Source organism: Brienomyrus brachyistius, chromosome 21 (assembly GCF_023856365.1).
Source record: "Brienomyrus brachyistius isolate T26 chromosome 21, BBRACH_0.4, whole genome shotgun sequence".
NCBI classification, from domain to species: domain Eukaryota; kingdom Metazoa; phylum Chordata; class Actinopteri; order Osteoglossiformes; family Mormyridae; genus Brienomyrus; species Brienomyrus brachyistius.
Genome location: NC_064553.1, coordinates 2860291 through 2880582, shown reverse-complemented (window position 1 = coordinate 2880582; position 20292 = coordinate 2860291). Strand labels below are relative to the sequence as shown.

The following is a 20292-nucleotide window of genomic DNA, read 5'->3' as shown; positions in this document are numbered from 1 at the left end:
TACTGAGGGAGAGCAAGTCGTGGTTGGAAGAGTGTGAGGCTGCGTTCAGGTGGGCAGAAATGTCAATGATGAACAAGCGGCTATTGGGACATTTAGACCAATTTTTGGCACTCAACCTCATCTACGATGCCTCTCCATATGAACTGGGAGCCATGGTGTCCCACATCATACCATCGGGAGAAGAGAAAGCAGTAGGTTTTGCTTCAAGAACACTGAGTTAAACAGAAATGAAATTTCCACAAATTGACAAAGAAGCATATCGGAATAAAAAATTTCCACCCCTAACTGCTCGGATGAAGTTTTACCCTGTTGATGGACCATCGACTAATGGCATCCATTTTTGGTCTGGACAGCAGCCCTGGCTCCAGGCCCCATGCAGCACTGGACGCTAATCCTGGGTGCCCACAATTATGACAATTATGAGGTACAAGAGGTCAGGGTCTCAGGCCAATGCGGAGAGTGTTGGATGCCCTGTCCAAGGTGTTGGATATCGTCATGAGAGGGAAGTGTCACGTGTGGCTGATGCACCCCCAGATCTCCAGCCTTACATCTTCCTGGGGAGGGAGTTGGCAGTGACAGCTGGATTCTCAGAGGCAATGGGGCATTCATGTAATAACTCCACACAAGCTGAGAGAATCTGTGCTAACAGAGCTGCACTCTGGTCATTGTGGCATCGTCCTAGTGAAAGAGCTCACGGTAGCTATTTATTCTGGCTGGGGTTCGATCGTGACATTGAGTCCAAGGCCAGACCCTGCCCATCATGCCCAGTTATCAGAAACACTCCAAGACTGGCCCCACTACAGCCCTGGGATTGGCCAGCATGTCCCTGGGAATGCATCCGTTTGGGTTTCACTGGACCAGTGAAAGGCTATGGAATCAATCACATACTCTCGAGTCCATACCACCCCTCCAGCGATTGATTGGCTGACAGAATGATTCAAACCATCAAACATGTTCTCGAAGTATCCAAAATAGAACAGGATAGAATAGCCTTTATTGTCAATGCACAACATACAATGAATTTTAAAAAGTGCTTCTCCCATGAAACATCGCATAGCATCCAGACCCCTGCTGCAGACCTCAGACAGATGGGGCCTGTTTCTTACCATGAGCAGACCAGGGACAACCTGACATGCCGCAGGCTTCTCTCTGCTGTTATGAGAACACTGATGTCAGGAAGCCGCCCTAATGAAATTAGCTTCACATGTGGACGGTTCTTGTGTCCTTTAAATAACTGTAGGTTATTATTTCCATAAAGCAGCAGCACTGGCAGTCAGTGGTGCAGCAGGACCGCTGTCTCTCTGTAGAAAGACAGTACAGAGAGCAGCGCTATCGCTCCACATTCCCAGTGCTGGGGGCGGAGTCCCCTGTCTGTCTGCAGCTCGCCCGCTCTCAGTGGTGCTGCAGGACCTCTGTCTCTCCATAAAATCATTGTTGTAGCAGCAGTACAGAGGGCAGTGCTGTCGCTGCACATGCCCAGTGTTGGGGACTGAGTCCCCTGTCTGTGTGCAGCTTGCTCGCTCTCCCTCTATCGCATGGTTTTCTACCTGCAACCCACAAACAAGTGTTTATGCTACTTTCTAAATTCCGCGTGACATTTGATAGCCTCTTTGTGTGTATGATCCCTGTGATGGACTGGAATCCCCTGCAGGGTGAACCTGTATCTTAGGCCTTGTGTTGTCTGAAATAGACCCCCACCCTGCCCCCCCAAAGCAGAGTAAGTGGTAGGTGGATGGATGGATTAATGGATGGATGTTTGTGTTTCCTTCACAGAGATCAAGTGAAAAGATGTAATTCAGATCCACATGAAGGAGACTTCTCATTCATCTTCAAGGTTTGCATTTGTTGCTGAAATTTATTTTCTTAAATTTTATCCAAATTGGCAAACATGTGCAGATGAACAAGTAGTAGTTTATCCCATCAAGGGGAAGAAATTAACAAGTGAAATTATAAAAAGATATGATACTGGCAGTAATAATAATGAAACTAACTTTTTATTTCAGATACTAAAGGAAAAAGCTCAAATGCCCATGATCAAGTGTAACTTGAAGAAGAAATATGAGTGTGTTTTTGAAGGGAAAGCTAAGGAAGGACAACCAACTCTTCTCAGTGAGATTTACACAGTACTCTACATAACTGAAGGTGGGACTGGAGCAGTCAATGATGAACATGAAGTGAGACAGATTGAAACAGCATCCAAGAAAAGGCGAACAGAAGATACTACAGTCAAGTGCAATGATATATTTAAACCTTTATGTGGGCGTGAGACACCTATCAGAACCGTACTCACTAAAGGGGTGGCAGGTATCGGGAAAACAGTCTCTGTGCAGAAATTTATTCTCGACTGGGCAGAAGGAAAAGCAAACCAGGATGTTCACTTCATATTTGCTCTTTCTTTCCGGGACCTGAATTTGATTAAGGGTGAATACAGTCTGATTGAACTGCTTCTCCACTTTGTCCCAGAACTGAAATCATTTGACTCCACTGAGGTGTTTAGGTACAAAGTATTGTTCATCTTTGACGGTCTGGATGAGTGTCGCCTTCCCCTGGATTTTCAGAACAGTGAGAGCTGGTGTGATGTAACAAAGAAAACGTCACTGGATGTCCTGTTGACTAACCTCATTAAGGGGAATCTGCTTCCATCCGCTCTCCTCTGGATAACCTCCCGGCCAGCAGCAGCCAATCAGATACCTCCTGACTGCATCCACCGGGTGACAGAGATACGAGGGTTCAGTGATGCCCAGAAGGAGGAGTATTTTAGGAGGAGATTCAGTGATCAGAGCCTGGCCAGCAGGATTATCACACATGTGAAATCATCAAGGAGCCTCTTCATCATGTGCCACATACCTGGGTTCTGCTGGATTTCAGCCACTGTCCTTGAGAAACTCTTAAGTGAGACTGACAGGGGAGAAATTCCAAGGACTCTGACTGAAATGTACACACATTTCCTGATCTTTCAGACAAGTTTAAAAAATGACAAATATATGAAAAATGATGACATCAAGCGTAATAAATACAGCAAGGAATTCCTTTTAAAACTTGGCAAACTGGCTTTTGACAACCTTGAGAAAAGCAATCTCATATTTTATGAGCAAGATCTGACAGAGAATGGCATTGATGTCAGTGAAGCTTCAGTTTACTCTGGAGTGTGTACAGAAGTCTTTAAGGAGGAATATGGGCTGTATGAGGAGAAGGTGTACTGCTTTGTACATCTGAGCATCCAGGAGTATCTCGCTGCTTTATACGTGTTTCTGTCAAACTCATCAGCTGACCTGCTGAAGACTGCAGTGGATCAGGCATTAAAGAGCAAAAATGGACACTTGGACCTCTATCTCCGCTTCCTCCTGGGCCTCTCAACAGACTCCAGTAAGACTCGGTTACAAAGGCTACTGGGACAGACAGGAACCAGCTCACATAATATTGGGGAAACAGTCCGATATATCAAGGAGAAAATAAAGGAGAGTTTATTTCCAGAAAGGATCATCAACCTGTTCCATTGTCTGAATGAACTGGGTGACAATTCTATAGTAGAGGAAGTACAAAGATACCTGAATTCCGGACGTCTTTCAGCAGAAGACCTCTCACCTGCTCAGTACTCAGCTCTGGCCTTTGTGATGCTGATGTCAGATGAAGAGCTGGATGTGTTTGATCTGAAGAAAATCTTCAGATCAGATAACCAGCATTGGAGGCTCCTGCCTGTGGTGAAGACATCTAGGACAGCTCTGTAAGTGACGTGGGGGTGGGGAAACACATCCTGTCTAGCAGGTTTACATGTACATTGTTTGAAATGTATAAATATACAGTTTATTCCTCCTCATGGATTAATATCCAGGCTTGGTTTCAGTGATAATCTGGAACACAGATTTTACAGTGACTGAGGGTAGTAATGGAGTCTAAAACAAAAAGTGACATTTCCGTTCCCACCCAGTCTGCCCCCCGATCGTGGGTGCGGGGGGGGATCTCTATCCAGGGCAGGGATATGCAATCGGCGAATTGCAGCCTGAATCCAGACAGTTTAACCTGAAACCCCCCCCCCTGGCCCGCCCCCTTAGACTCCCCCAGTTGGCAGTTGACCCCCCCCCACCCCTTCCCCTTTTGGCTTTAAGTCCCTGATGGAATTTGACCCTGTGGGAGAGTAACTGACCCCCCTGACCTGGAAGGTTTATTAGTGCTGTGTGAACAGGGCTGCCACCTGTCCTGGTTTTCCTGGGATCTGTACTTAATGAATATTCTTTCCTGGGATATGAACTGTCCGTGTTTTTTGTGAAAATTTACATCTAATTTAGAATTTCGTATTTCAAATAAAACCTCACTTGGTTTCCTTCTACCGCTATTCTTTTTTCTTCCTGGTCAAAAACAGGTATAAACGTGTAAAACACAGCGATGATTGGCCATGTCTGTACTATTATTTGATTAGTAGCAGAAATATGAAGGCTTACCTTATTACCTAGCAACTGTGTGGGCTCAAGGTCTGCCTAGTGCATCCATAACCGTGACCTAACTGTGACTCAAATTGCTAGCTAGAGGTAACGTTAGTTGCAAAAAAAAAAAATACAAAATCTGTTTACATTGTCGGTTTTGTGAAATGGGGGAGTGACGAGGAGGACGACAAAACATCATATAAACCACCCTCGTCAAAGAAAAAGCGATTTATAACATACAACTCAGAGGGCAAAAAGGGAACTTTTCCGAGTGGATAAGGCACATCCAAAGAGACTTGGGGGATGTGGCACAAAGCAGAATTTGCCAGTTAGCTGGATAACTTAAGCCAAACATGAAAACTCTCCAATAGGAGGAGAGGTAAGTGACCTTTCTATTGGACAATCCTTATATTTGGCTTAAGTGACCTGGCTAATGAAAAAACACTGCATTCTGGAATACATATGAGTGTCCCGGGTTTTCACAAATCAAAGGTGGCATCCCTCTGTGAATGTGTGTTGATGTGATGGAGCCCAGAGCTGGGAGCTTCCAGAAGACTGCTGTCTCTGCCTGCTCACTGGCGCCCTCTGCTGGCCTCAGCTGCACCTGGTTGCGGAAAGAATAGAATAAAATAGAACAGCGTTGTTCCATTTGTCCCACTTAGTGCAAGTGTTCAAGAATGTCCCATTTCTCAGATAAGCCAAGTGCGGCTCCCTTGAAGTGCAGCTTATCCACACTTTAGCAAACACCACATGCTAGTGGTCTGTGGTTCAGTATGTAGAGCAGAATGTACCGTCAGTGAAGCCCAATGTTCGCATGGAGCAGGAGGAAGCCGGTGTGTCACAGAGCAACATGCCTCCTAAGAAGCTTCAGATTAAGTGCTCAGTGCTGTATAACCAGTGTTTACAAAGCCTCAGCTACAGTGAAGGACGACTGCAAACACAACTAACAGAAATGATAACATGGCTGTAGGACGTTAAAACAATTTCCTTTGACACGCTAGGAAAGTTAAAATGAGTTGGGGAGGCCCAGGGGCCTGATATCTCCAGGTCTGAAGCTTCAGATCCCACCTCCAGCTCTGTGTCTGTGGAGTTTGCATGGTCTGCTTGTGTTTGCCAACAACCAAATCACTGACACATTTATAATCCCTGTTACTGAATGGAGAATAGAGCACGTTCACTCTCGTGCTGTCATTCATACCGACTCTGTAGAACAAAACTGATATAATTGCAAAAAGTTTTGGACTAAATCCACTGGCTCACAGTCACTGATCATATGACTACAATTCCCAGGTTGCACAGTACAGTCTGTACACTGTAATTCATTTTGAAATATGAGCTGTGCTGTTAATTATGTTGAAAATATTTGTTTTGTGTCTCTTGGAGCCGACACCTTATCATGATGGAGGGGTTTTGCATGTTCCAATGATCCCAGGAGCTAAGCTGCCCGGGGCTTTATGCCCCTGGGAGGGTCACCCAAGGCAAACAGGTCCTGGGTGAGGAACCAGACGAAGTGCAGCTCATCAGACCCCTTATGATGAGAATTAACATGGATACACATTTTCCCTCACCGAGACGCGGGTCACTGCCCCCCCCCCCCCCCCCCCCCCCCGGAGCCAGGCCTGGGGGTGAGGCTCAATGGCGAGCGCATGGTGGCCAGGCCTGTACTCATGGGGCCTGGTCGAGCACAGTCGAGACCAGCCGAGAGAGGCGCCGAGCAGGAGTCGGCATACTTACTGCGCCCTGAGTGGGCGCCTGTGTGTTGGAGTTTACCCGCAGTGGACGAGAGGGTAGCCTCCCTTCGCCTTCGTGTGGGGGGGGACGGGGCCTGACTCTTGTTTGCGCTTATGCGCCAAACGGCAGCTCAGAATACCCACCCTTTTTGGAGTCCTTGGAAGGGGTGTTGGAGATCACTCTTCCTGAGGGATTTCATTGCTCCCATGGGCAATGACAGTGAGACCTGGAGGGGTGTGATTGGGAGGAACGCCCCCCCCAATCTGAACCCGAGTCATGTTTTGTTATTGGACTGTGCCTGTCACGGATTGCCCATAATGAACACCATGTTCAAACATAATGGTGTCCATATGTGTACTTGGCACCAGGACACCCTAGGCTGCAGTTCAATGATCGACTTGCAGTTCAATGATTGGACTTGCGGCCGCATGTCTTGGACACTCGGGTGAAGAGAGGGGTGGAGCTGTCAACTGATCACTACCTGGTGGTGGGTTGGCTCCGCTGGTGGGGGAGGAAGCCGGCCAGGCCTGGCAGGCCGAAGTGTATAGTGAGGGTCTGCTGGGAACGTCTGGCAGAACCCCCTGTCAGGGAGAGTTTCAACTCCTACCTCCGGCAGAACTTCTCCCATATCCCGGGGGAGGCAGGGGACATTGAGTCCGAATGGGCCATGTTCCGCGCCTCCATTGTGGAGGCGGCTGACCAGAGCTGTGTAAGGTGGCTGGTGCCTGTTGCGGTGGAAATCCCCGAACCTTGTGTATGGTGGCTGGTGGACACCAGCGGTGAGGGATGCCGTCAAACTGAAGAAGGAGTCCTATCGGGCCTTTTTGGCCTGTGGGACTCCAGAGGCAGCTGATGAGTACTGGCGGGCCAAGTAGAAAGCGGTTTCGGTGGTCGCTGAAAACTTGGGTGTGGGAGGAGTTTGGCGAGGCCATGGAGAAGGACTTCGGGACGGCTTTGAGGAGATTCTGGTCCACCATCTGGCGGCTCAGAGGGGGAAAGTGGTGCAGCATCAACACTGTTTATGGTGGGGATGGGGCACTGCTGACCTCAGCTCGGAACGTTGTGGGTCGGTGGAAGGAATACTTCGAAGACCTCCTCAATCCCACCAACACGCATTCCAATGAGGAAGGGGAGTCTGAGGAGTTAGGGGTGGACTCCCCTATCTCTGGGGCAGAGGTTGCTGAGGTGGTTAGAAAGCTCCTCGGTGTCCGGGCCCTGGGGGTGTTCATAAGCTGTTCCAGCCCTTCTCCATACTTTTTTCTTTCCATCATTCTGATGCAGGTTGATCTTGGCGTCATCTGTTCAAAGAATGCTGTTCCAGAACTGTACTGGCTGTTTTAGATGTTTTTTTTGCAAAGTCCAGTCTAGCCTTTCTATTCTTAAGGCTTATGAGTGGTTTGCATCTTGCAGTGAACCCTCTGTATTTGCTTTCATGCAGTCTTCTCTTCATGGTAGACTTGGATATTGATATGCCCACCTCCTGGAGAGTGTTGTTCACTTGGTTGGCTGTTACGAAGGGGTTTCTCTTCACCATGGAAATAATTTTGCGATCATCCACCACTGTTTCTTTCTCAGGATGTACCAAACTGTGGATTTTGTCACTCCTAATGTTATGGCAATTTCTTGAATTCTTTTTTTTCTGTTTTCGCAGCCTAAGGATGGTCTGTTTCACCTGCATACTGAGTTCCTTTGATCACATGTTGTATGTTCACACCTCAGTCTTCCAAATGCAAACATGGCACCTCAAATCAACTCCAGGCCTTTTATCTGCTTAATCGATAATGAAAGAACGAAGGAATTGCCCACACCTGTCAATGAAATAGCTTTTAAGTGAATTGTCCAATTACTTTTGGCCCCTTTAAAAAGAGGGTGGCACATGTTAACGAGCTGAAAATAGTAAAGCTTGTGTCAGTGTCCAAATATATATGGTCCTGACTGTATATCAGTACTGTTACTGGAGTGTAGACTGTGTATATCTCTGTCTTAATGTGATTTTTTTTCCAGCCTGAACAGCTGTAATCTCACAGAGGAATGCTGTGAGGTGCTGGCTTCAGCTCTCAGATCAAACTCCTCCCCCTTGAGAGAGCTGGACCTGAGTGACAATGACCTGCAGGATTCAGGAGTGAAGCTGCTCTCTGCTGGACTGGGGGATTCACACTGTAAGCTGGAGATACTGAGGTCAGTATTACTGGGTATCCCAGAGTGTAAATTGGGGATACTGAGGTCTTCTGTATTTATATATTGTATTTATATTGTAATTATTTAAAGTCGTTGTAAATGTGAAAGTAGTCACATTTGCTTAAATGTTATGCTTGTAATGGTGAGGTGATCTTCTTTATTAGTGACCTTTTTTCTCTCTGCAGACTTTCAGGCTGTAGAGTCACAGAAGAAGGCTGTTCTTCTCTGGCTTCAGCTCTGAGGTCAAACCCCTCACACCTGAGAGAGCTGGACCTGAGCTACAATCACCCAGGAGAATCCGGAGTGAAGCTGCTCTCTGCTGTACTGGAGGATCCCAGCAGTAAACTGGAGAAGCTGAAGTGAGTACAGAATATCCATTTTACAAAAAAAAAAAACATTGGGCATCAAGGAAACCCAGAATGCATTTCAGCAGTGACATAATGATCAAACACAAACAGCTTATTTTTTCTTGTCCTACTTCCTTATATTCCACAAACTTATCAGCACTCAGTCCAGGTTAGAAACAAGCAAGTAGTGAAATAGGAAACAGTCATTCATTCTTAATACATGCAAACGATTTGTGTTGGTTAGTTAATGCGAATCATAAACAAAACTGACAGTAATATTGAAATTAAACATTCTGATTTTAACATGGACCATGGATAAAAATATAATGGGCACCAGTCAGAACCAGCCTCGCGATCCAGGCCCTGCTAAGAGAGCGTGACACAGCGACAGAGCAGTATACAGCACAGCCAGGCACAACTTGAAAAAGGGCATCAGACTGGCAAAAGCTGCTTACAAGGAAAAATTAGAGGGTCACTTTACCAACGAAGATCCAACAGGAGTGTGGCAAGGCATACAACAGTCTATGCCCGGTTTGAAACAACCGGGTTGGATAGTGGAGCTGCTCTCCCTGACGACACAGAGCACATACTCCTAATAACAACGGAGGAAATGACACAGACCCTCAAGTCGGTGAACACCAGGAAGGCGGAGGGACCTGATGCAATTCAGGGAAGAGTGCTCAGGGACTGCGCCCACCAGCTTGCAGATGTCTTTGCTGACATCTTTAACATGTCTCTGCTAAAGCGACTGTCCCAACCTGCCTCAAAACAGCAACCATCATTCCAGTGCCCAAGCAAAGCAACATCAGCACTCGTAACGACTACAGACCGGTGACACTCACCCCCATCATTGCCAAGTGCTTTGAGAGGCTGGTGATGAGGCATCTCAAATCTGCCCCCCCCCCAATCTGGACCAGCACCAGTATGTCTACAGGGTAAACAGGTCCACAGAGGATGCCATTACCACAGCTCTTCATACAGCATTGACACACCTAGGCGATAAGTGGACATATGCAAGGCTGCTTTTCATTGATTACAGCTCAGCATTTAATACCATCATCCCCAACCAGCTGGTCACCAAACTCCTCAATCTGGGCGGCAACAACAAACTGTGCATGTGGATTAAGAACTTCCTGACAGACACTCACAGACAGTGAGACTGTCCTCGAGCCTGTCCCTCAACACTGGAGCGCATTGAGCCCGTTGCTCTATTCCATCTACACTTATGATTGCACTCCCACCCACACCACAAACACAGTGGTATAATCTGCAGACGACACAACTGTGGCCGAACAAATCTCTGATAACAAGAGAGCCTACAGAGAGGAAGTCAGCTGTCTAACAGGATGGTGCAAACATAACAACTTGACCCTGAATGTTAAGAAAACAAAGGAAATCATAGTAGACTTCAGAAGGCATAAAACCTCACCACACCCCCTCATCATCAATGGAGAAGAAGTAGAGAAGGTCTCCTGTTTAAGTTCCTGGGGATCTTGATCACAGAGGACCTGAAATGGGAGGCCAGTACAACAGCCATGGTTAAAAAGGCGGCTCTACTTTTTAAGGACACTAAAGAAATGCAACCTGTCTGCCGAGCTGCTTAAAAACTTTTACCAGTGCTCCATTGAGAGCCTCATCACATACTGCATCACTGCATGGTACGCCAACTGCACAGACCAGGACAGGAAGTTTGTCAGTCGGGTGAAAAGCTGAGAGAATCATTGCACTTCTCCTGCCCTCTCTAAACGGCATTTTTAAGACCCGCTGTCTCTGCTGGGTCAACAGCATTTTGAAGGACATGACACCCCCCTCATAGCCACTCTTTTCCCTGCTCCCATCTGGGAGGCGTTATAGGGGCCCACACTTACAGGTTGCAAAATAACTTTATCCCCAGGGCCATTGCAGAACTGAACAGACACCCACCCCCCTCCAGCTTGTATAGTTGCATTTTAAAGGACTCTAATACAGTGGAACTCAATTCTTATTTGTTGTTATTTGCAATTTGTATTTATTTATTGAGTGTGTATGTAGTATTGTTTTAGAGGCTGCATAAGCAAATTTCGTTGTACGGACCTACTGCACAATGACAATTAAAGTCTATTCTATTCTATGATTGTTAGAATGTTTCTTAGTAAATTTTTTTAAATCTGTTCTGTCATGCCCCTCTATTCTCCTCTGTTGCATTTAATATACAGTGTACCAGTGTAAAAAGTGTTTTTATGAGTGTTTCATTTTTCTAAGGTTGGACCGGTGTGAACTCACAGAGAAATTCTGTGAGGTGCTGGCTTCAACTCTCAGATCAAACTCCTCACCCCTGAGAGAGCTGGACCTGAGTGACAATGACCTGCAGGATTCAGGAGTGAAGCTGCTCTCTGCTGGACTGGGGGATTCACACTGTAAACTGGAGATACTGAGGTCAGTATTACTGGGTATTTCATACTGTGGAGATACTGAGGTCAGTATTACTGGGAATTCTGTATTGTGAACTGTAATTATTGAAGGTAGTTGTATTGTAAATATAAGTCACATTTAGTTAAATGTTACACTTGTAATGGAGAGGTGATTTTATTTATTTTGAGAGCTTTTTCCTGTCTCTCTGCAGACTGTCAGACTGTAGAGTCACAGAAGAAGGCTGTTCTTCTCTGGCTTCAGCTCTGAGGTCAAACCGCTCACACCTGAGAGAGCTGGACCTGAGCTACAATCACCCAGGAGACTCAGGAGTGAAGCTGCTCTCTGCTGGACTGGGGGATTCACACCGTAAACTGGAGATACTGAGGTCAGTATTACTGGGTATTCCACACTGCAAACTGGAGATACTGAGGTCAGTATTACTGGGAATTCTGCATTATGAACTGCAATTATTGAAGGTAGTTGTATTGTAAATATGAAAGTAGTCACATTTACTTAAATGCTACACTTGTAATGGTGAGGTGATCTTATTTATCTGAGAGCTTTTTCTGTCTCTCTGCAGACTGTCAGGCTGTAGAGTCACAGAAGAAGGCTGTTCTTCTCTGGCTTCAGCTCTGAAGTCAAACCGCTCACACCTGAGAGAGCTGGATCTGAGCTACAATCACCCAGGAGACTCGGGAGTGAAGCTGCTCTCTGCTGTACTGGAGGATCCCAGCTGTAAACTGGAGAAGCTGAAGTGAGTACAGAGTGCGTGCCTGTCCCTGCTACAGACACATGCATGTGAGAGAGATACAATAATTAAATAAATGGATATACCTGTATGATGTCATTCTGCTTCTCCTATAGTGTGGACCACAGTGGAGAGTGCCGGACCAGACTGGGCTTACAGAAATGTAAGTTTTTTTTTGTTTGTCTTTTTAACGAATTCCATTAATTCTCCATTCAGCGTTATGCATGAATGCGCTACACAGGTGTCACTCATTGAAGGCACTTATATTTTTGGTGGACGGTGGACTGAACACATCAGTTTGCAGCTACTGAACATGAACATTGTTCACTCTGGCAACAGTGACCGACGCTCACGCACCAGATTTCATATGTTGATATGAAATTCGATGTATTACAGTGTCCAGTGGTGGAAAGTAACAAAGTAGAGTTACTTCAGTACTGTACTTAAGTACGTTTTTCACATGTCTGGTCTTTAGTAGATTTAGCTGTGGACATTTGACTTTTACTGCATCTTCCAGCAGATATTTATACTTTCTACTCTCCTTTATCTCTACTTCTCATCATGTGACATTTCAGTTATGTTGCTGTTCTTCTTTTAATCGGATGATGACAGGCAGTTAGTGATGGGACAGATAATACAGAGATTTCTGAGCTTTACTCATCAAAGTAAATCCCAGCGACTCCAAGCGGGGAGGAGCATCAGAGGTTTGAAATCCTGTCAGCTCTCAGAAACCCTTATAAACGCAAGATAAAACCTGTGGACGTTGTGTGTTTTTTGTGGTTGAATAAATGGTCAATATAAAATGACCACATGGAGAGACATATTTCTTATTACATTTTGGATTATTTACTCGAAAAATAAAAGGTACTCATATTTTGTTTTTTTTTTTACCTTTACTTTGAACCTTTGCGCAAATTTCCAGTTAAACATGTAACGAAATATAAGATATTACTGTATAAACAGTAACATCTAACATCTGACAGCTGAAGCATCTATTTAACATAATACAAAAAGCAGACAAGCCGCTCTACTGGTATCAATGTGTAAATGCAAGATCTATGTAAAGAAGCCCGTCTGGTTTCCTTTGGCTATTTAACACATTATTAACAATGACGGGGTTGCAAAATAGGTCACATTATATATACAATGATCTAATTACTTCTAATCTCATTTTTTGCCACAAGTCAGCACCGTACCGGCCAATGAATCCTACTGATAGTCGGATAGACTCTGTACCTATATACATTATATACCTATTGTGTGTCAGTGTTTTTTTAATGTATAGGGGCATGTGGGCAGGGGGTGGGTCTTTAGGGGTGTTTGCAAATTTAATTTCTAAACGTTGTATTGAATATGTTTTTTGTGAAAGTTCAGTAAACAAAAAAATACATTCTGACGTAGCTGGGCGTCTTTAAACGAATTTCACACATTAAAAAATACTACACGTTTGTTCTTTTTACGCATGTGGTGAGTGTACGCATTTCCTTTTTGAGTTTGGTTATTATTGTCCTAAGACGGCACCTGTACTCTCCCCCTAACCGGCGGTGATACCGGCCTCTGCTCAGTCTGCGGTTATCGCTGCTGGGAGTGAGTTCATATATTTTAAAGTAAAGACGCTCACTTTTAGAATTAATCTTTGGTGTCGATTTTTTTGGTAAATATGTCTGTGGTGAGTGTCTGATGAATGTCGTTGCTCTGTAATTTTATTTACCTTAATTAAGCTGTTAGTTTTGCACACACAGCATTTTCGCGGCTCTTCCCGCCACCAGCCAACATTTCCTGAGGTATCTCACAGAGCTGAATTCCTGTTTCGTCAGGGGAAGCTTTGCTGTTTTCCTGTTGTACACATAAATAAAATACAGGCTAAAGTGCAGTGCGGACCCAAGCGAGTCTGTCACACAGCGTGAGGGCTGCAGGAATATATTGGGGATAAAATGTGTGTATCGGGGCGAGTTCTGTGTCAGTGTGTGAGGTGTGACAGTGATTAAATGGCAGAGATGCCTGTCATCCTGATGGTATTAATCGCTCTTCCTCCTGCCTACAGACTCCTGCCAGCTGACATTGGACCCCAACACAGCACACAGAGGCCTGTCTCTGTCAGAGGGGAACAGGAAGGTGAAATGGGGGGCAGAGCAGCCATGTCCTGATCATGCAGAGAGATTTGACTGCTGGCCCCAAGTTCTGTGCAGAGAGAGTCTGACTGACCGCTGTTACTGGGAGGCTGAGTGGGATGGACATAGAGTTGAAATAGGAGTGACTTACAGAGGAATCGGGAGGAATGGATGGAGTGCTGACTGTCTGCTTGGAGCCAATGACAAGTCATGGAGTCTGCGTGGTGATCCTGACAGTTACTCTGTCTGGCACAATAATAAAGAGACTCTCATACCCATACGGCCCTCAGGCTCCCGCAGAGTAGGAGTGTATTTGGACTGGGGGGCTGGTGCTCTGTCCTTCTACAGAGTCTCCTCTGATGGACTGACCCTCCTGCACAGATTCACCTCCTCATTCACTGAGCCCCTCTATCCAGGGTTTGCAGTTTATTATCCAAACTGCTCAGTGTCGTGGTGCATGCTGGGATAGCTCACTGCACACTGGAGGAATCATTTTTACTGTATCACAGTGTGACGTGTTGCCGCTTCTCCACAGTAAATCTCAGATTTTTTACATGTATAACCTTTTTTACTCTGAAGTGTGACTGATGTATATGTATATTTTATATATTTATGTATATATTGTATTTTCCTCTCTACAATGACACTAACGGCCTTCTACTCTATATTGTTCGTCTCCGGATTCCCAAAGCATATCTGAGTAACATAATTAAACAGCAACTCTATGGGGAAATAAAGTCACTTTAATGTTACAACTGAGCATAACTCGCACTATTGGACTAAATCGGCATGTATAATAACCGTTTAACTGCATATACTAGATTCGATGATTGAAATTCAAGCAGGAATAAAATTTTCCTAACAGTGAACGGCCGTGCCGGAAAACCGACAAGCTAATTAGCAAACGGCCAAACGTCTCTGTCAGCTGATTAAAACACGGGAAAAGATAAAATAACAAATGAACCAAACTCCTAAAGGCGAAATGCCAAAATAAGTCATTTTAAAAAGCAAACCATAAGATTTCCTCCTTATAACAACAATAACAAGGCTGACAAGTTTCATCCAAACTTTGGAGTGAGGTAACATTGGGGGTGAAGCGTACGTGTGTCTCACGGCCAAAGCCTGACACTTGAGCCCCCCACCCCTCCCTACCCCCCCTTTAGCGGATCCCACTCCGCCGCTTCCACCTCAGCCGTACGCGTCCATGTAAGTATCCAGGCTGGTAGGTGGCTGTTAACTCTGTGTAACTCGGGACAGTTATGAACTCGGCCGAAATTAAACTTGAGGTGCAGCCTGAGAGAGCCGACCTCGGCGCTGCGCCCCCCAGCGGCACTGCAGTGACTGAAGGTTTCCCGTCGGGGGCAGGATGTGACCCCGCGGTCCCTCAGTTACCGTCCGCAGCCCTGCAGGTGCAGGAAATATAGTTATTATTTAACGTGCAGTACAACATTAACCCGAACTAAAATTGAGTGAAATTAATAACTTCCTTTTTAACTTTACCGCTAGAAGAACTATGAAAATGGACGTAGTTCATGAGTTGGTTGCTATTCTGACTGCAGCCATTTAATTTTATTTTTGCTTAAAAAAACTAACGTGAAACATGTTTCATCAATGATACACTGTATATGATTCCAAATTACCAAGAAAAAGTTTTTATTATTATTTCTTTTTTGGGAATCCTGATTTACTTTATATTTTAGTTTCTATTTTTAATCCACACCACTTAGGAATAAGATTATGGGATACAATATGACCCACGATACACTCACATCGGCACGGCAGTAAGATACAGCACTGAACACAATGGAAAGGCGGGGTCTCACTCTGACGTCACTCTCCGTCCTCTGGTGACGAGCCCCACGTTCTGGCTGCGCCCCCTGCTGGCCGCTTCTTTGTTTCTCTCCCCTCTGTCTATATAGATGCTGCGCACCTGTTCACTTGGGGGCGGGTCTATAAGACCTTCCTGGTTAAACCTGCACAAGAGCAGGGGTTGGGGAATAAAGGATTGTGACAGCAACTGGATTCAAACTCACTGGCTCCAGTTGACCTGTCAGTCACAGCTGGGTCACTTTGCAGCCAGGAACTTACAGAAATGTTCTGTAATTAAAGAAGGATGGAAAAGCACTGTCTGTGTTTAATGAAAAATTATGTGCTGGAAAAATATTCAGAAATGCTATGTAAATGTTTGCCTTTATTTAAACATTCTGGTAAAAGCATTTATCAATAAACTAAAACTTTACTGTATTGTATTGTTTATCTGACTGAAATTCTGAGCTGAAATTGTGATTAATACAGCTTCTGACTAAACTAATTCTGAGTCTTGTTAAGGTGATTTTCCAAAGCTGTGCAGCTGCTTCCCTGCATAATGAAGTTCACCCACCTACTCTAATAGGACCACAGTGGGTTTCAGCCAGTGGGTCACGGCCCCTTTAGGGGGTCACTGGAATTCCTGTGTCTGGGGTTTTTGTTTTTTACATTGTTACAATATGCAGATGTAACTAAATATAATTTTGAATTATTGTATATTATTCTTGTGATAATTGCAAAAAATTAAACCTATTCAGGCTGAGCTTGTCGCCTGCTCAGGCCAGACTAACTAATAAATAGCTACCAACACAACTAGCTCATTATTTTCATCGATTCAAAGCAAATCAAAATGAAGTTTCTCTTTTCACCATATATGGAAATGGCCAGTGTGTTACATCATTATCATTCAAGCAAACTGAACTGTAACTGTAGCAGCTTCATTACAGTTAAGTCACAGTCAGGCAGACTGTGAAATGAAAATGCATTTGTATGTAACTTTAGTGGCACCTGTGTATATTGGGATCGATCAATCTAATCACTTCATATTCTATAAAAAGGTGGACGGACTGTCTGTCATCTGCAGGAAGCTCAGCATCTCCGGCAACCTGGGAAACGTCAGTAACCTCAAGGTCAAATGCACAGCCGCTGTCCAAGTGTAACGTAATTCATATAAAAACCAGGGATTTACATTAATCAGGGAAGTAGCATTTGGTGACACTTTACTTGACGGAACAGAAATTCTTAGTAATAAGTCAGTTACTGCAGCAGATCCCTGGTAGTTCCTTCAGTGGTTCCTTCAGTAGTTCCTTCGGTAGCTCACAAAGGTTTACAGAATTAGCAGATTTAGTAATAAATATAGTAACTGATTGAGGTAAAACATGCATCATGATTCATTAATGATGAATGAACATGAGATCAGTATGTAACTTAGACGTGGCTTGTGGTTAATTACAACATAACTAATAGTATAAAACTGCATTATTTGTGTCCTGCCAAGTAAAGTGTCACCTGGTGTGTTTATGTAACACATGATATTCACAGAAATGCACCATTTGTGGTTCATTTTCACATTGGGCTTCAGCATCAGGTTGTGCAGAAGGTATCAGACTTACGGTGCTGCGTCTGTCAATGTCAGCGCTGTCCTCAGTTTGCACTGATGCTGTCTGGGGACCCCCCCCCCCACAGGACATGCATAATTACAGGCCTTAAAGCAGAGATGCATGGTCCACCGTGTAGAAAGAAGAGCGCCACCATCTGGTCTGATAAAGCATAGTCACCAGAAAATAACCGTCATTCCTAAGTGAGATTTAGGGAAATTATAAGTGTCTAGTTTCTGACCGTAAAAATCAGCCTTAGATCTGCTTTTCCAGCTTAATCTACCTATTTCAGATGTGGGGGGGGGGGGGGCTGACATGTAATGGGCACTTATGACTATGGAGACAGAAGGTGTGACCTTTAGAATAGATGTTGGAAGAGATGGTGGTAAAGTGGCCCCTAAATGCAAGGTGAACGTCGTTACTGACCTGCCAGTCACTACAGTCTAATCTAATGGGAACCATTAAAGTAGCCAATGGGAAGCCGGGCACCTCTGTCAGTGACTGACTGCACAAGACAGTCTCACCCACAGTGAGTGTCATGGCCTCTCTTTCCCCTTTAAGTGGCTGTAGCATCAATTTATGTTACGATTCAAGAGGAGGAACCTTTATTATATGTAGAGAGGAAGGGGCGCACAAATCTAACGATTATGTTTAAACAGTGATATGGAATGTTCACCCTTTCGCTTCTCAGGACGCGCTACTGAATGCTGCGCATATTGCTGTGAACCACGGAACAATTTAAAATTGGCTTAATACTGCCACTTAGTGTTGAATCTATTAAAGTATTTCCTGCAAGAAAATACAGTGATCCACCGCTTTATCACGGATTTTTCCTCGACGCGTCACAGTTCTCTGTGTACCGCGTACATTGCTTCTGGTCCTTTTGTTTTCGTTTTGTTTTAAGCCCGGCGATGGCTCCCAAGCGTCCTGCATCTTCTAAGCCTTCTGGTAGTAGTGAACCTAAGCGCCAGAGGAAGACCTTTACCATTCAGTAGAAGGTAAAACTCCTTGATATGCTTCAGGAAGGAAATCCTTATTATTATTATTATTATGTTACTTATATTCTTATCCCGACATCCACATATCATATGTGTTGTTTTGATAAGTTTACATGTGTTTAAAGCATGTGGGAGGGGCACTTTAAGGCTTAAGCTGTAAAAAGTGAAAGTAATTTAAAGGATCCATTCTCCATTTTGTCAAGACGCATGGATTCTGGAATGATTTGAAGACAATTTGTATTTCAAAGTAAGATTATACAGTAGTTAAGAGATACAGCTAATACAATTAGTAAGCCGTTACACCTCGGGTGTGCATTATTTTCTAATAATTCAACGGTCCGGAGTCAATTATTCCGCTTATACTACGGTTGCCACACCTCAAGACATCGATCAGATTATATATTTCAAGGGATTCGTCCGGTTTTTCTACTTAAATAGCTATTGTGAGTAGGATTATTTCTTCCGCATCTCATCCAACGACTCTTTTGCTAGTTCCAAAACGTCATTTTAAAGCTGGCAATGGAGGCTTGAGCCGTTGATAGCAGACTAATGCAGTTAATAATGAAGTTATTAGAAAGAGAGCGAGAGACACAGAGAAACAGAGAGAGTGAGAGCTTGTATGAATTAGGCTACCTTTGTGTGTCCCTCAACAGTGTAGTGAAGCACCGTCTCTAAACTGTAAGTCTGTTTTAAGATGCAGCGCTGTTATTACCTCGCTAGTGAGAAATGTCATGTGTAGCCTTTAAGTTGGTACACTAGGCTAACTAATACTGCTGCAGCCCAGTTGTTGAAAGTTTCATATTCACCGTAAATATTAAAATTTACTTTCGGAAAATCGTCTGTCATGTTGTTTTTGTTAGTCCTGTGTGCTGTATAGGTACTGTATGCTAATTTCCGTTATTACAGTTAACTATGCGAAGTGATATGGAACTGTAATGCGGTCAAGAGAGCTACCTGGAATCACGTTCGCCGTGCGTTTATCTGAAAATAATTGCACACCTCAGAACGTTCGTCAGCCAATCGGATTCAAGCATTCAACGGTCCCGTAGTATAAACATGTATAACTCATTTATATACAGCAGCAGCACCAGTGATTTAACGTGACGGAAGCGATGGGGAACTAGATTATTTTTTATTTAGGGCGGGGGCTTTAACTTGGCCCCTTCTTATTAAATCCGTTTAATTTTTTCTAAAATTTCGTTTTATTTTTTCATTTGGCGCAAAGCTGATCGTTTCCTTTTTAAATGAAAGTGAAAGTAATTTAAAGCTGGAGTCGCCATTTTGTCAAGGCACCTGAATACGATTCTGGAATAATTTGAAGACAATTTGTATTTCAAGGTAAGATTATAATTAAGAGATACGGCTAATAATAAAATAAGAGCGTGTAACGCACTTACATGCAGCGGCAGTGATTTAATGTGACAGGAGCGATGGGGAGCTGGATTATTTACGGTGGGGGCTTTAACTTGGGCCCTGTTTAGGGCAGTATGAAATCGGTTTTATTCTTTCTCAAATTCTGATTTGTCGGATTTAATTTGATCTGTTTTGGATTATTCGTTTTTATAAGCTTGTTTACTTGTTCGTTTGCACGCTCGGTTGCGAGACAACACTATTTTTAATGATTTTCGGGTTTTTGGCGGGCGAGTCAGTTAAAATGTCAGCATATAAATGTAAGCATATACACTTCAAGCATATAAAGCAGGGGAATTTAAGAAAAAAAATAAAGGGAGGAAAGCTTGAATTTTCCCCTTTTCTCATATTCTTTTTATATTTGTCGGAGTAACAACGCAATGGGAATGACAAGCAGTTTCGGGTGAAAAGAGTATATTTTACTTTTCATTTCAAATAAAACGCGGGGTTGCCAACTTCGGCCAGTTGGCCGGAGTGAGATTTTCAGTTCGAGTTGTCTGCACACATATGTAACAATTCTTACCTTGTAAATAGTCTGCTTTTGTATTTAACC

General features: G+C 44.1%; 1 protein-coding gene across 37 annotated transcripts in view; it reads left to right on the top strand.

Annotated features, from left to right (window-relative positions):
• Positions 1 to 20292, top strand: part of LOC125716772 (NACHT, LRR and PYD domains-containing protein 12-like) — an 80227-nt gene that overhangs the window by 9698 nt on the left and 50237 nt on the right. Inside the window, exon 1 of one of the 37 annotated variants that reach the window (XM_048989469.1) lies at positions 18189 to 18329. The exons of 35 other annotated variants lie outside the window; for them this stretch is intronic. The gene's annotated coding sequence lies outside the window, so the exon portion shown is untranslated. Of the gene's footprint in view, positions 1 to 18188; positions 18330 to 19530; positions 19668 to 20292 lie in introns of those variants that run through there. One more of the 37 variants, XM_048989467.1, reaches the window with a different exon arrangement.